Source organism: Ranitomeya imitator, chromosome 1 (assembly GCF_032444005.1).
Source record: "Ranitomeya imitator isolate aRanImi1 chromosome 1, aRanImi1.pri, whole genome shotgun sequence".
Taxonomy (NCBI): domain Eukaryota; kingdom Metazoa; phylum Chordata; class Amphibia; order Anura; family Dendrobatidae; genus Ranitomeya; species Ranitomeya imitator.
Genome location: NC_091282.1, coordinates 403,627,956 through 403,643,089, shown reverse-complemented (window position 1 = coordinate 403,643,089; position 15,134 = coordinate 403,627,956). Strand labels below are relative to the sequence as shown.

General features: G+C 48.2%; 1 protein-coding gene across 1 annotated transcript in view; it reads right to left on the bottom strand.

Annotated features, from left to right (window-relative positions):
* GOLM1 (golgi membrane protein 1) overlaps positions 1 to 10,425 on the bottom strand; it is a 167,924-nt gene extending 157,499 nt beyond the window's left edge. The window contains exon 1 of the mRNA XM_069762443.1: positions 10,168 to 10,425. The gene's annotated coding sequence lies outside the window, so the exon portion shown is untranslated. The remainder of the gene's footprint in view (positions 1 to 10,167) is intronic.
* Between the last annotated feature and the right edge of the window lie 4,709 nt (positions 10,426 to 15,134).

Below are 15,134 nucleotides of genomic sequence, written 5' to 3'. Positions count from 1 at the left end.
TTTTTCAAAAATGATGCTGAAAAATCTCACACGAATTCGCAACGTGGGCACATAGCCTTAGGGTTAGGGTTGGAATTAGGGTTGTGGTTAGGGTTGTGATTAGGGTTATGGCTACAGTTGGGATTAGAGTTAGGGGTGTGTTGGGGTTAGTGTTGGAGGTAGAATTGAGGGGTTACCACTGTTTAGGCACATCAGGGGTCTCCAAACGCAACATGGCACCACCATTGATTCCAGCCAATCTTGTATTCAAAAAGTCAAATGGTGCTCCCTCACTTCCGAGCCCCGACGTGTGCCCAAACAGTGGTTTACCCCCACATATGGGGTACCCACATACTCAGGACAAACTGCGCAACAATTACTGGGGTCCAATTTCTCCTGTTACCCTTGTGAAAATAAAAAAATGCTTGCTAAAACATCATTTTTGAGGAAAGAAAAATGATTTTTTATTTTCACGGCTCTGCGTTGTAAACGTCTGTGAAGCATTTGGGGGTTCAAAGTGCTCACCACATATCCAGATAAGTTCCTTTGGGGGTCTAGTTTACAAAATGGGGTCACTTGTGGGGGGTTTCTACTGTTTAGGCACACCAGGGGCTCTGCAAACGCAATGTGACGCCCGCAGAGCATTCCATCAAAGTCTGCATTTCAAAACGTCACTACTTCAATTCCGAGCCTCGGCATGTGCCCAAACAGTAGTTTACCCCCACATATGGGGTATCAGCGTACTCAGGAGAAACTGGACAACAAATATTGGGGTCAAATTTCTCCTGATACCATTGGGAAAATAAAAAATTGCAGGCTAAAAGATCATTTTTGAGAAAATAATTTATTTTTTTTTATTTTCATGGCTCTGCGTTATAAACTTCTGTGAAGCACTTGGGGGTTCAAAGTCCTCACCACACATCTAGATTAGTTCCTTTGGTGGACTAGTTTCCAAAATGGGGTCATTTCTGGGGGATCTCCAATGTTTAGGCACACAGGGGCTCTCCAAACGTGACATGGTGTCCGCTAATGATTGGAGCTAATTTTCCATTTAAAAAGCCAAATGGCGTGCCTTCCCTTCCGAGCCCTGCCGTGCGCCCAAACAGTGGTTTACCCCCACATATGGGGTATCAGCGTACTCAGGACAAACTGGACAACAACATTTGGGGTCCAATTTCTCCTATTGCCCTTGGCAAAATAGGAAATTCCAGGCTAAAAAATCATTTTTGAGGAAAGAAAAATTATTTTTTATTTTCATGGCTCTGCGTTATAAACTTCTGTGAAGCACCTGGGGGTTTAAAGTGCTCAATATGCATCTAGATAAGTTCCTTGGGGGGTCTAGTTTCCAAAATGGGGTCACTTGTGGGGGAGCTCCAATGTTTAGGCACACAGGGGCTCTCCAAACGCGACATGGTGTCCGCTAACAATTGGAGCTAATTTTCCATTCAAAAAGTCAAATGGCGCGCCTTCCCTTCCGAGCCCTGCCGAGTGCCCAAACAGTGGTTTACCCCCACATATGAGGTATCGGCGTACTCAGGAGAAATTGCCCAACAAATTTTATGATCCATTTTATCCTATTGCCCATGAGAAAATGAAAAAATTGAGGCGAAAAGAATTTTTTTGTGAAAAAAAAGTACTTTTTCATTTTTACGGATCAATTTGTGAAGCACCTGGGGGTTCAAAGTGCTCACTATGCATCTAGATTAGTTCCTTGGGGCGTCTAGTTTCCAAAATGGGGTCACTTGTGGGGGAGCTCCAATTTTTAGGCACACGGGGGCTCTCCAAACGTGACATGGTGTCCGCTAAAGAGTGGAGCCAATTTTTGATTCAAAAAGTCAAATGGCGCTCCTTCCCTTCCAAGCCCTGCCGTGCGCCCAGTGGTTTACCCCCACATATGAGGTATCAGCGTACTCAGGACAAATTGGACAACCACTTTCGTGGTTCAGTTTCTCCTTTTACCATTGGGAAAATAAAAAAATTGTTGCCAAAAGATAATTTTTGTGACTAAAAAGTTAAATGTTCATTTTTTCCTTCCATGTTGCTTCTGCTGCTGTGAAGCACCTGAAGGGTTAATAAACTTCTTGAATGTGGTTTTGAGTACCTTGAGGGGTGCAGTTTTTAGAATGGTGTCACTTTTGGGTATTTTCAGCCATGTAGACCCCTCAAACTGACTTCAAATGTGAGGTGGTCCCTAAAAAAAATGGTTTTGTAAATTTTGTTGTAAAAATGAGAAATCGCTGGTCAAATTTTAACCCTTATAACTTCCTAGCAAAAAAAAATATTGTTTCCAAAATTGTGCTGATGTAAAGTAAACATGTGGGAAATGTTATTTATTAACTATTTTGTGTCACATAACTCTCTGGTTTAACAGAATAAAAATTCAAAATGTGAAAATGGCGAAATTTTCAAAATTTTCGCCAAATTTCCGTTTTTATCACAAATAAACGCAGAATTTATTGACCTAAATTTACCACTAACATGAAGCCCAATATGTCACGAAAAAACAATCTCAGAACCGCTAGGATCCGTTGAAGCGTTCCTGAGTAATTACCTCATAAAGGGACACTGGTCAGAATTGCAAAAAACGGCAAGATCTTTAAGGTCAAAATAGGCTGGGTCATGAAGGGGTTAATTAACCCGGGGATAGAGTTTGGACTTCATGGTACGGGGAGAGAGACGTTCCTCTCTACGTTTTCTCCGTCCACTGGAAACAGCTTTTTTGACGGATCCGGCAAAAAACGGCTGAAACGTGTGACCACCAGGCACAATCCGGCGCTAATACAACTGTATGATAAAAAACCGGATCTGGCGGAAAAAAAGCGGATCTGTTTTTTTCAAAAGTCGCCGGATTGTGCCTGACGGCAAAAACCTGATATGTTAAAGTAGCCTTAGTCTTACCCTCCACATGAGAGGCATGGTTGCTGACTCCAGACTTCTTAAGGGTAACCTTGGACATATATATATATATATATATATATATATATATATATATATATATATATATATATATATATATATATATATATATATATATATATATATATATATATAGATCCAGCAAAAAAAAAAAAAAAAAAAAAAAAAACGGTTCCGTTGCATCAATTTTAAACCATTTGCAACAGATCAGTTTTTTCAAAAATGCGACGGAACCTGCCTGACGGCAAAAAAACTGATGTGTGAAAGTAGCCCAACATGCCCTGTTCCCCCCCCCCCCCCCCCCCAAAAAAAAAAAAAAAAAAACAAACAAACAAACAAAAAACACTCTGCCCAGAGGTTTATACCTTCCCCAGCTAAGGTCTCCAAAGCTATCCAGCGCTGGCAGCCCTGCTCGTTTACCTCAGCACTAGCCTCTATCCCCGAGAACTGACAAGCAGAGAGAAGCCGGACTGAAATGTCTCTGCTCGCCACCTTCTCCTGGGTCTCCCAAGTGTCCTGCTCCTCTGGGGACCTTGGGCAGGAGAGGGAGCCTTCTCAAACTCCTTAGCCAAGGGCTGGGGATGAGATGTGCTCCCTCTCTAGCCCATAATGGCACAAGCCATGAGAAGAGGAAGGGTTAATTGTCGCATCGCAACTAAAACTCCAGAGCAGCCTCTACAGCTCTTGCATCTAAGAGACCACTGCAAAATGTCCAGTTTGGCTGATTTTTCTCTTTATAAGTATATTTTTGAGTAAAATGTAAATTGTTCTTTTATTCTATAAACTACTGACAACGTGTCTCGAATTTCCAAGCATATTGTATTTTTTTTTGTATTTTTTTCTGAAAAGGAGAAGTGGTCAAAATTAAAAAAACACAACAAAAAACAGTGCATTCAGACCTCAAATAATGCAAAGAAAACAAGTTCAGAATCATTTAGAAACAACAATACTCAGGAAGAGTTCAGATATTAATATTTTGTGGAATAACCATGATTTTTAACCACAGCTTTCCTGTGTCTTGGCATGCTTTCCACCAGTCTTTCACACTGCTCCTGGCACAAAAATGTAAGCAGATCTTCTTTGTTTGATGGCTTGTGACTATCCATCATCCTCCTGATTACATTCCAGAGGTTTTCAATGGGGTTCAGGTCTGGAGATTGGGCTGCCCATGACAGGGTTTTGATGTGGTGGTCTCTTAATTTTTGCTAGAGCTGTATTACAGGGTACCCTATGCATGGAGAGAAGCGGGGCCGGACCACCTGGCACTCATCTGGTGGCTGGTCCTGCTCCACTACAGCCCTTAAAAATCAGGGCACAATAGAAATAAAGTAATATAGGAATGGGCGCACCATGCAATGGCACCGGAAACTGCAGAGGGTGCACATGGCATGATATGCTCCTCTACAGTGAATACCTTAACCTCATTCTCACCTCAGACGGGATAGTACATCCGAAGTCAGTTCTCCTGCTTTGATGCGGGCTCCGGCGCTGAGCCCACATGAAAGCCCGGACATGTCAGCTGTTTTGAACAGCTGACATGTGCCTGCAATAGCGATGGGTGGAATCGCGATCCACCCGCCGCTATTAAATAGTTAAGTGCAACTGTCAAACGCTGACAGCGGCATTTAACTACCGCTTTCGGCCATCGCCGACCCCCGTCACATGATCGGGAGTCAGCATGACAACCTGAGGTCTCCTTGAGACCACTATGGTTGTTGATGCCGGCTTGCTGTGAGCGCCACCCCGTGGTCAGCCTGTAATTCAGCTACATAGGAGTGATGATCGCTCCTATGTAGCTGAGCCGATCCAGTGGCATGGCAAAAGTAAAAAAAAAAATAAAAAAAAGTTTTAAAAAATATGAAAAAAAAATATATAAACGTTTAAATCACCCCCTTTTGCCCCTTTCAAAATAATTTAAAAAAAAATTAAACCTACACATATTTGCTATCTCCACGTTCAGAATCGCCAGATCAATAAAAAAAAAAAAAAAAGGATTAACCTGATCGCTAAACGGCATAGCGAGAAAAAAATTAGTAATGCCCAAATTACATTTTTGGGGTTGCTAAGACACTGCATTAAAATGCAATAACGGGCGATCAAAAGAACGTATCTGCACAAAAATGGTATCACTAAAAATGCCAGCTCGGCGCGCAAAAAATAAGGCCTCACCCAACCCTAGATCACGAAAAATGGAGACGCTACGGGTATCAGAAAATGGCGCAATTTTTTTTAGCAAAGTTTGGAATTTATTTTCACCACTTAGATAAAAAAGAACCTAGACATGTTTGGTGTCTATGAACTCGTAATGACCTGGAGAAACATAATGGTAGGTCAGTTTTAGCATTTAGTAAACCTTAAACCTAGAAAAAAAGCCAAACAAAAAACAAGTGGGGGATTGCACTATTTTGTGCAATTTCACCACACTTTGCATTTTTTTCCCATTTCCTAGTACACGACATGGTAAAACCAATGGTGTTGCTCAAAAGTACAAATCGTCCCGCAAAAAATAAGCCCTCACATGGACATATTGATGGAAAAATAAAAAAGGTATGGCTCTGGGAAGGAGGGGAGCGAAAAACGACAACGCAAAACTGAAAAAAGCTGGGGTCTTGAAGGGGTTAATGTAATAATTACCGACAATAGTTTAGCAGATATCTGTTCCCACAATTACGATTTAATACTTAGGCTGGGGCTACATGGTGTCTTGGGCAGCAGCAGAGGTAGTGTGGCCAAAGTTCACTGTATGCCTCTGCTACATCTCAGCATTTTGCAAGTGCAGGTACCGCAACAAGAATGTGGCAAAAGTCAGAAGAAGATGAATTTTTTCTGACTTACTTGAAATACCTGATGGGCCACATTGATGTGATCTGTGGCTGTGCAACCTGTATCTCAGACCAAGCTGCTGTGTAGCACCCAGTAACATACCAATCCATCCATAGGTAGAGGTAGTTAGAAATCAGATTACCACTCCTTAAACGGGTTGTCCATGCTTATCACAACAGTTTGCCGTGAATTGAGAGCGCGTCAATTTGGAATGTGGCTGGGAGTGTGCATATCACATACTTGCCATCATATGACAGCTTGGTCTCATCGCCCGCAGCAGGCACTCCTCTGAGTAAAACTTTTTTTAAATCCCCCATACGGTCCCAGAAATATGGGCCTCTTTATTCAGTGCAAATTTTTATGGCATTTTCCTATGGAGTGTGGCCAATAGGTTAAACATTTAGAGTAGCTTAAAGACACATCCCCCCCCTTCCTGTAAACACCATAAAAATAAGCACTAAATAAAAAAACAGAACTGGGACCTTAAGGTGAAAACAAAATAGAAACCCAACACTGAATATTCTGGGGTGCAACGAGAATCTGATAAGTTAGGCCTCTTTCACACTTCAGTTATTTGGCGTCAGTCTAAAACCGCCATTTTCCTCAAATAACGGATCCGTCATTTTTTTTGACGGATCCGTTATTTTCCCATAGACTTGCATTAGCGACGGATTGTGACGGATGGTCGTCCGTTCCATCCGCCATGCGACGGATCCGTCGAAATTTGGCGGACGTTTTCTGAAAATAGACGGACATTGTAACGTTTTTTGTCAACGCCGAAATGGCGGATCGCGACGGATCCGTCGCGTCCGCCATTCCATAGAATGGGCGCCTATGGGCGACGGATCCGCCGCAACCGTTTTTTCGGTGGATCCGTCGCCCCAATCCGTTTTTTCAATTGCGCATGCTCCAAAAAGTAGATACTTCTCCCAGACAACCCCCAAGTAACTGATCCGTCAAAAAAACGGATCCGTTAGAACCGTTTTCGCAACAATTGTGACGGATCCGTCAATCCGTCACTATGTCGGTAGTGACTGACGCCAAAAGACTGAAGTGTGAAAGAGGCCTAAAGGCCCCTTCACACTAAGCGACGCTGCAGCGATACCGACAACGATTCGGATCGCTGCAGCGTCGCTGTTTGGTCGCTGGAGAGCTGTCACACAGACCGCTCTCCAGCGACCAACGATGCCGGTAACCAGGGTAAACATCGGGTAACTAAGCGCAGGGCCGCGCTTAGTAACCCGATGTTTACCCTGGATACCATGCTAAAAGTAAAAAAAAACAAACACTAGATACTTACCTACCGCTGTCTGTCCTCCAGCGCTGCGCTCTGCTTCTCTGCTCTCCTCCTGTACTGTCTGTGAGCCGGAAAGCAGAGCGGTGACGTCACCGCTCTGCTTTCCGGCTCACAGCCAGTACAGGAGGAGTGCAGAGCGCAGCGCTGGAGGACAGACAGCGGTAGGTAAGTATCTAGTGTTTGTTTTTTTTTACTTTTAGCATGGTAACCAGGGTAAACATCGGGTTACTAAGCGCGGCCCTGCGCTTAGTTACCCGATGTTTACCCTGGTTACCAGTGAAGACATCGCTGGATCGGTGTCACACACGCCGATCCAGCGATGTCTCCAGGGAGTCCAGCGACGAAATAAAGTTCTGGACTTTGTTCAGCGACCAACGATCTCCCAGCAGGGGCCTGATCGTTGGTCGCTGTCACACAGAACGATTTCATTAACGATATCGTTGCTACGTCACAAATAGCAACGATATCGTTAACAATATCGTTATGTGTGAAGGTACCTTTAGACTGCCCACTTATGACCTGGTACGAGGCCCTCTTTACAGATTTTCACCCCTCAGTGATTGGAGAAGCAATCATATTCATGTGCGGCACGTCATCGATCCAAGAAAGCCAACCAAGATCACTGACCCGGGGGATCATTAGCGCTAAAGTGAAGGGGAGGGTGGGGGCGTACAACGTCCGATGAGACTTCATTTTGTTTGGCAATTGCTAATCCTACACAACCTCTCTAGTGGTCCTCTCCATGGCCCGATTACCAGCATGGGGGTGGGATTGTGAAAACAGCATGGAAGTGTCTCAACACTGGCTATGTAACAGGCAGACAGCACACATCCTGCTTAACCATTACCTGGCTGTATACTGTGACTGCCCATCAAACCCGCACCTGTATATATGGCCCCGGTATATCACCTGCATATATGCATATGGCAGCGCCTTATTGTCACCAAAGTGGCTGATATCAGGAGTTATAGGAGGCACAGTGTGCGGAGCCCCACAAAGGGCCGGTCCCATGACACTTGGCCACACAGTGCTGAGGAGGAGGGGGGTCACACAGTGCCGAGGAGGAGGGGGGGAGGGGTCACACAGTGCTGAGGAGGAGGGGGGTCACACAGTGCTGAGGAGGAGGGGGGTCACAGTCCTGAGGAGGAGGGGGGTCACAGTGCTGAGGAGGAGGGGGGTCACACAGTGCCGAGGAGGAGGGGGGGAGGGGTCACACAGTGCCGAGGAGGAGGGGGGTCACACAGTGCCGAGGAGGAGGGGGGTCACACAGTGCCGAGGAGGAGGGGGGTCACAGTGCTGAGGAGGAGGGGGGGTCACACAGTGCTGAGGAGGAGGGGGAGTCACACAGTGCTGAGGAGGAGGGGGGGAGGGGTCACACAGTGCTGAGGAGGAGGGGGGTCACAGTGCTGAGGAGGAGGGGGGGGTCACACAGTGCTGAGGAGGAGGGGGAGTCACACAGTGCTGAGGAGGAGGGGGGGAGGGGTCACACAGTGCTGAGGAGGAGGGGGGTCACAGTGCTGAGGAGGAGGGGGGTCACACAGTGCTGAGGAGGAGGGGGGTCACACAGTGCTGAGGAGGAGGGGGAGTCACACAGTGCTGAGGAGGAGGGGGAGTCACACAGTGCTGAGGAGGAGGGGGGGAGGGGTCACACAGTGCTGAGGAGGAGGGGGGTCACAGTGCTGAGGAGGAGGGGGGGTCACACAGTGCTGAGGAGGAGGGGGGTCACACAGTGCTGAGGAGGAGGGGGGTCACAGTGCTGAGGAGGAGGGGGGTCACACAGTGCCGAGGAGGAGGGGGGGGTCACACAGTGCCGAGGAGGAGGGGGGGAGGGGTCACACAGTGCCGAGGAGGAGGGGGGGAGGGGTCACACAGTGCCGAGGAGGAGGGGGGGAGGGGTCACACAGTGCCGAGGAGGAGGGGGGGAGGGGTCACACAGTGCCGAGGAGGAGGGGGGGAGGGGTCACACAGTGCCGAGGAGGAGGGGGGGAGGGGTCACACAGTGCCGAGGAGGAGGGGGGGAGGGGTCACACAGTGCCGAGGAGGAGGGGGGGAGGGGTCACACAGTGCCGAGGAGGAGGGGGGGAGGGGTCACACAGTGCCGAGGAGGAGGGGGGGAGGGGTCACACAGTGCCGAGGAGGAGGGGGGGAGGGGTCACACAGTGCCGAGGAGGAGGGGGGGAGGGGTCACACAGTGCCGAGGAGGAGGGGGGGAGGGGTCACACAGTGCCGAGGAGGAGGGGGGGAGGGGTCACACAGTGCCGAGGAGGAGGGGGGGAGGGGTCACACAGTGCCGAGGAGGAGGAGGGGGGGAGGGGTCACACAGTGCCGAGGAGGAGGGGGGTCACACAGTGCCGAGGAGGAGGGGGGTCACACAGTGCTGAGGAGGAGGGGGGTCACACAGTGCTGAGGAGGAGGGGGGGGTCACACAGTGCTGAGGAGGAGGGGGGGTCACACAGTGCTGAGGAGGAGGGGGGTCACAGTGCTGAGGAGGAGGGGGGTCACACAGTGCTGAGGAGGAGGGGGGTCACAGTGCTGAGGAGGAGGGGGGGGTCACACAGTGCTGAGGAGGAGGGGGGTCACAGTGCTGAGGAGGAGGGGGGGGGTCACACAGTGCTGAGGAGGAGGGGGGGGTCACACAGTGCCGAGGAGGAGGGGGGTCACACAGTGCCGAGGAGGAGGGGGGTCACACAGTGCTGAGGAGGAGGGGGGTCACACAGTGCTGAGGAGGAGGGGGGTCACAGTGCTGAGGAGGAGGGGGGTCACACAGTGCTGAGGAGGGGGGTCACAGTGCTGAGGAGGAGGGGGGGGTCACACAGTGCTGAGGAGGGGGGGGGGTCACACAGTGCTGAGGAGGAGGGGGGGGTCACACAGTGCTGAGGAGGAGGGGGGTCACACAGTGCTGAGGAGGGAGGGGGGTCACACAGTGCTGAGAAGGAGGGGGGTCACAGTGCTGAGGAGGAGGGGGGGTCACACAGTGCTGAGGAGGGGGGGGGGTCACACAGTGCTGAGAAGGAGGGGGAGTCACACAGTGCTGAGGAGGAGGGGGGTCACACAGTGCTGAGAAGGGGGGGTCACAATGCTTCTGTATCTCTCACAGGCCGCCTATTACCCCCAATGGCCGCACTTCTGTCAGGAGAATCCGCAGCACTCACCTCGGCTGGCGTCCTTGGCGCCCAGCTCCGTGCCACCGGCTCCCTCAGTGACAACACCAATGTAAACGTGTACTCCCCTGCCCCAGAACTCGGCGCCAGCGGCAGCTGCTCACTTCGTTGCCAGGCAACCAGCAGTCAACCAGCCAGAGACGTGCAGGGAGGAAGAGGAAGTAATGAGGCTGGAGGAGGGCGGGGAGCCGGGCGGTAGGTGCGAGCTCAGGTAGGAGGCAGGGAGAGGCCATGGCGAGGGACATCCACGTCATATGTGCCTGGACAGGCAGGAAACCAGGAGTCTGTGCTGTTCAGAGCCACTGCTGCACCTAGTAATACATAGCAGCGCCACCTTGCGGCATGCAATAGGTAGTACAGCAGAGGGGTCTGGCACACAGTCGCTCTATTTCTGGAACTTTTTTGAGAAAATGACACCAAAATCACATTGAGCTCAGTTGTGTTTTAAATGTTTATAAATACATTTATGTATTTTAGATTTTTGCGAAAAAATTTTTTTTAATGTGACTATTTCATTAATTAGTAATATTTATTATTATAGCTGTATTTACTCTATGGCGCTTTACATGTGAAAAGGGGTATACGTATTACAAATGAGTACTATAGTCTTAACCCCTTCATCCCCAAGCCTGTTTTCACCTTATAATAATAATAATAATTTTTATTTATATAGCGCCAACATATTCCGCAGCGCTTTACAAATTATAGAGGGGACTTGTACAGACAATAGACATTACAGCATAACAGAAATACAGTTCAAAACAGATACCAGGAGGAGTGAGGGCCCTGCTCGCAAGCTTACAAACTATGGGGAAAAGGGGAGACACGAGAGGTGGATGGTAACAATTGCTTTAGTTATTCGTACCAGCCATAGTGTAAGGCTCAGGTGTTCATGTAAAGCTGCATGAACCAGTTAACTGCCTAAGTATGTAGCAGTACAGACACAGAGGGCTAATACTGCATAAAGTGTATGAGAACATGATGCGAGGAACCTTTTTTTTTTTTTTTTTATTATAAATAGGCCACACAGGGATCGTTAGGTTAATGCGTTGAGGCGATAGGCCAGTCTGAACAAATGAGTTTTTAGGGCACGCTTAAAACTGTGGGGATTGGGGATTAATCGTATTAACCTAGGTAGTGCATTCCAAAAAATCGGCGCAGCACGTGTAAAGTCTTGGAGACGGGAGTGGGAGGTTCTGATTATTGAGGATGCTAGCCTGAGGTCATTAGTGGAGCGGAGGGCACGGGTAGGGTGGTAGACTGATACCAGGGAGGAGATGTAGGGTGGTGCTGAGCCATGGAGTGCTTTGTGGATAAGGGTTGTAGTTTTGTACTGGATTCTGGAGTGGATGGGTAGCCAGTGTAATGACTGGCACAGGGTAGAGGCATCGGTGTAACGGTTGGTGAGGAATATGATCCTGGCTGCAGCATTCAGGACAGATTGGAGCGGGGAGAGTTTTGCAAGAGGGAGGCCGATTAGTAGAGAGTTACAATAGTCCAGACGAGAATGAATAAGTGAAACAGTAAGAGTTTTTGCAGAGTCGAAAGTAAGAAAAGGGCGAATTCTAGAAATGTTTTTGAGATGCAGGTAAGAAGAGCGAGCCAGTGATCGGATGTAGGGGGTGAATGAAAGGTCATAATCAAGGATGACCCCAAGGCAGCGGGCATGTTGCTTTGGAGTAATGGTGGAACCGCACACGGAGATGGCAATGTCAGGCAAAGGTGGGTTAGTAGAGGGAGAGAACACGAGGAGTTCAGTTTTTGACAGGTTTAGTTTCAGATAGAGGGAGGACATGATGTTAGAGACAGCGGTAAGACAATCACTGGTGTTTTCTAAAAAGGTCGGTGTGATATCAGGAGAAGAAGTGTATAATTGGGTGTCGTCAGCATAGAAATGGTACTGGAAACCAAATCTACTGATTGTTTGTCCAATAGGGGCAGTATACAACGAGAAGAGGAGGGGGCCTAGGACTGATCCTTGAGGAACCCCAACAGTAAGGGGAAGGTGAGAGGAGGAGGAACCAGCAAAACATACAGTGAAGGATCGGTCAGAGAGATAGGAGGAGAACCAGGAGAGAACGGTGTCCTTGAGGCCGATGGAGCGGAGCATAGTGAGTAGGAGCTGATGATCCACAGTGTCGAATGCTGCAGAGAGATCCAAGAGAATTAGCATGGAGTAGTGACCATTAGATTTAGCTGTTAGTAGGTCATTAGAGACTTTAGTGAGGGCAGTTTCAGTAGAGTGTAAAGAGCGGAAGCCAGATTGAAGAGGGTCGAGAAGAGAGTTATCTGAGAGATAGCGGGTAAGACGGGAGTGGACCAGGCGTTCGAGGAGTTTAGAGATGAAGGGAAGATTAGAGACAGGTCTATAATTAGCGGCACAGTTTTGATCGAGGGATGGTTTTTTAAGTAATGGATGTATGATGGCATGCTTAAATGAGGAGGGAAAAATACCGGAAGTGAGGGAAAGGTTGAATATTTTTGTTAGGTGAGAGGTGACAGCCGGGGAAAGGGACTGGAGGAGATGTGATGGAATGGGGTCACTGGTGCAAGTGGTCGGGCGAGAAGTTGCAAGGAGCCTGCTTACTTCTTCTTCTGTAACTGCTTCAAAGTCAGAGAGTGAACTAGATGCAGTGGGGGAGGGAGGACAGTGCATGGTATGAAGAGATTGGGAGATGATTTCCTGTCGAATGTGGTCAATTTTTTCTTTGAAGTAATTGGCCAGATCGTCAGCACGGAGATCCGTGGTTGGGGCCTGCTCTCTTGGGTTGAGTAGGGACTGGAACGTGTCAAAGAGACGTTTAGGGTTATTGGACAGGGAGGTGATGAGGGTGTTGAAGTAGGTTTGTTTGGAGAGGTGAAGGGCAGAATTGTATGTCTTTAGCATGAACTTATAATGGATGAAATCTTCGGGTAGATTAGATTTTCTCCACAGACGTTCTGCGCACCTGGAGCACCGCTGCAGGAAACGTGTTTGCAGCGTGTGCCACGGTTGTTGCCGTCTGTGCCGAGTTGTTTTATGTATAGGAGGAGCAGCTTCATCCAGAGCACTTTGCAGGGTTTCATTGTAATGCTTCATTGCAGAATCAGGACATGAGATGGAGGAGATAGGGGCCAATGAGGACTGCAAGTTCTTCATAAGTTTCTGGGTGTTAATGGCCTGTATGTTTCTATAAGTGTGGAAAGTGGGGGTGACCTGAGCGGGATGGCAGTTCTTGATAGAGAATGAAAGAAGGTTGTGGTCAGAGAGCGGGAGAGGGGAGTTTGTGAAATCATCCACTGAGCAAAGTCGGGAGAAGACCAAGTCAAGGGAGTTTCCATCTTCATGTGTTGGAGAGTTAGTATGCTGCGAGAGGCCAAAAGAGGAGGATAGAGATAAAAGGCGAGAAGCAGATGGGGAGAGGGGAGAGGCAATGGGGATGTTGAAATCACCCATGATAAGGGTGGGGGTGTCACAGGAGAGAAAGTGTGGAAGCCAGGTGGCAAAGTGATCCAGGAACTGATGAGAGGGGCCGGGAGGACGATACACCACCGCCACTCGCATGGAGAAGGGGACGTAGAGTCTGACCACATGGACCTCAAAGGAAGGGAAGACAAGTGAGGGTACTTGGGGGATAACTTGGAAAGTACATTTGGGTGAAAGGAGCAGGCCAACGCCTCCACCTGCTCTGTTGTCTGATCTTGGGGTATGAGAAAAGTGTAGTCCACCATATGAAAGAGCAGTAGCCGCGGTGGTGTCTGACTGCTGAATCCAGGTTTCAGTAAGAGCCAGGAGATTAAGAGAATTAGAAAGGAAGAAGTCATGAATGAAGGAGAGTTTATTACACACAGAGCGAGAATTCCAAAGGGCACAATTGAAAGAGACAGAAGGCATGCAGGGAATATTAATAAGGTTAGAGGGACCTGTCACCCTCAAAATCGTAGATGAGCCAAGCCCACCGGCATCAGGGGCTTATCTACAGCATTCTGTAATGCTGTAGATAAGCCCCCGATGTTACCTGAAAGATGAGAAAAAGACGTTATATTATACTCACCCAGGGGCGGTCCCGTTGCGGTCCGGGTCCAATGGATGTGGCGGTCCGGTCCGGCGCCTCCCATCTTCTTACGATGACGTCCTCTTCTTGTCTTTACGCCACAGATCCAGCTCCGGCGTACTTTGTCTGCCCTGTTGAGGGCAGAGCAAAGTACTGCAGTGTGCAGGCGCCGGAAAGGTCAGAGAGGCCCAGCACCTGCACACTGCAGTACTTTCCTCTGCCTTCAACAGGGCAGACAAAGTGCATCAGAGCCGCATCGTGAAGACAAGAAGAGGACGTCATCTGATGAAGATGGGAGGCCCCGGACCGCGACGCCCATCGGACCATACAGCAGCGGGACCGCCCCTGGGTGAGTATAATATAACCTCTTTTTCTCATCTTTCAGGATACATCGGGGGCTTATCTACAGCATTACAGAATGCTGTAGATAATCCCCTGATGCCGGTGGCCTTATCTCATATACGATTTTTGAGGTGACAGATTCCCTTTAAGGACCAGGCCAATTTTTACAATTCTGACCACTGTCCTTTTATGAACTCTCGAACGCTTCAACAGATCCCGTTGATTCTGAGACTGTTTTCTCGTGACATAGTGTACTTCACGATAGTGGTAAAATTTATTTGATATGACGTGTTTATTTGTGAAAAAATCTGAAATTTTGCCAACATTTTGAAAATTTTACAAATTTCAAACTTTTATTTTCTGTGCCTTTAAATCACGGAGATGTCACACAAAATAGTTAATAAATAACATTTCCCACATGTCTACTTTACATCAGCACAATGTTTGAAGCATAGGAAGTTATAAAAGTTAAAAGTTGACCAGCGAATTCTCCTTTTTACAGCAAAATTTACAAAACCATTTTTAGGGACCATCTCACATTTGAAGTCAGACTGGTCCAGATGACAGAAAGTAACCAAAAGT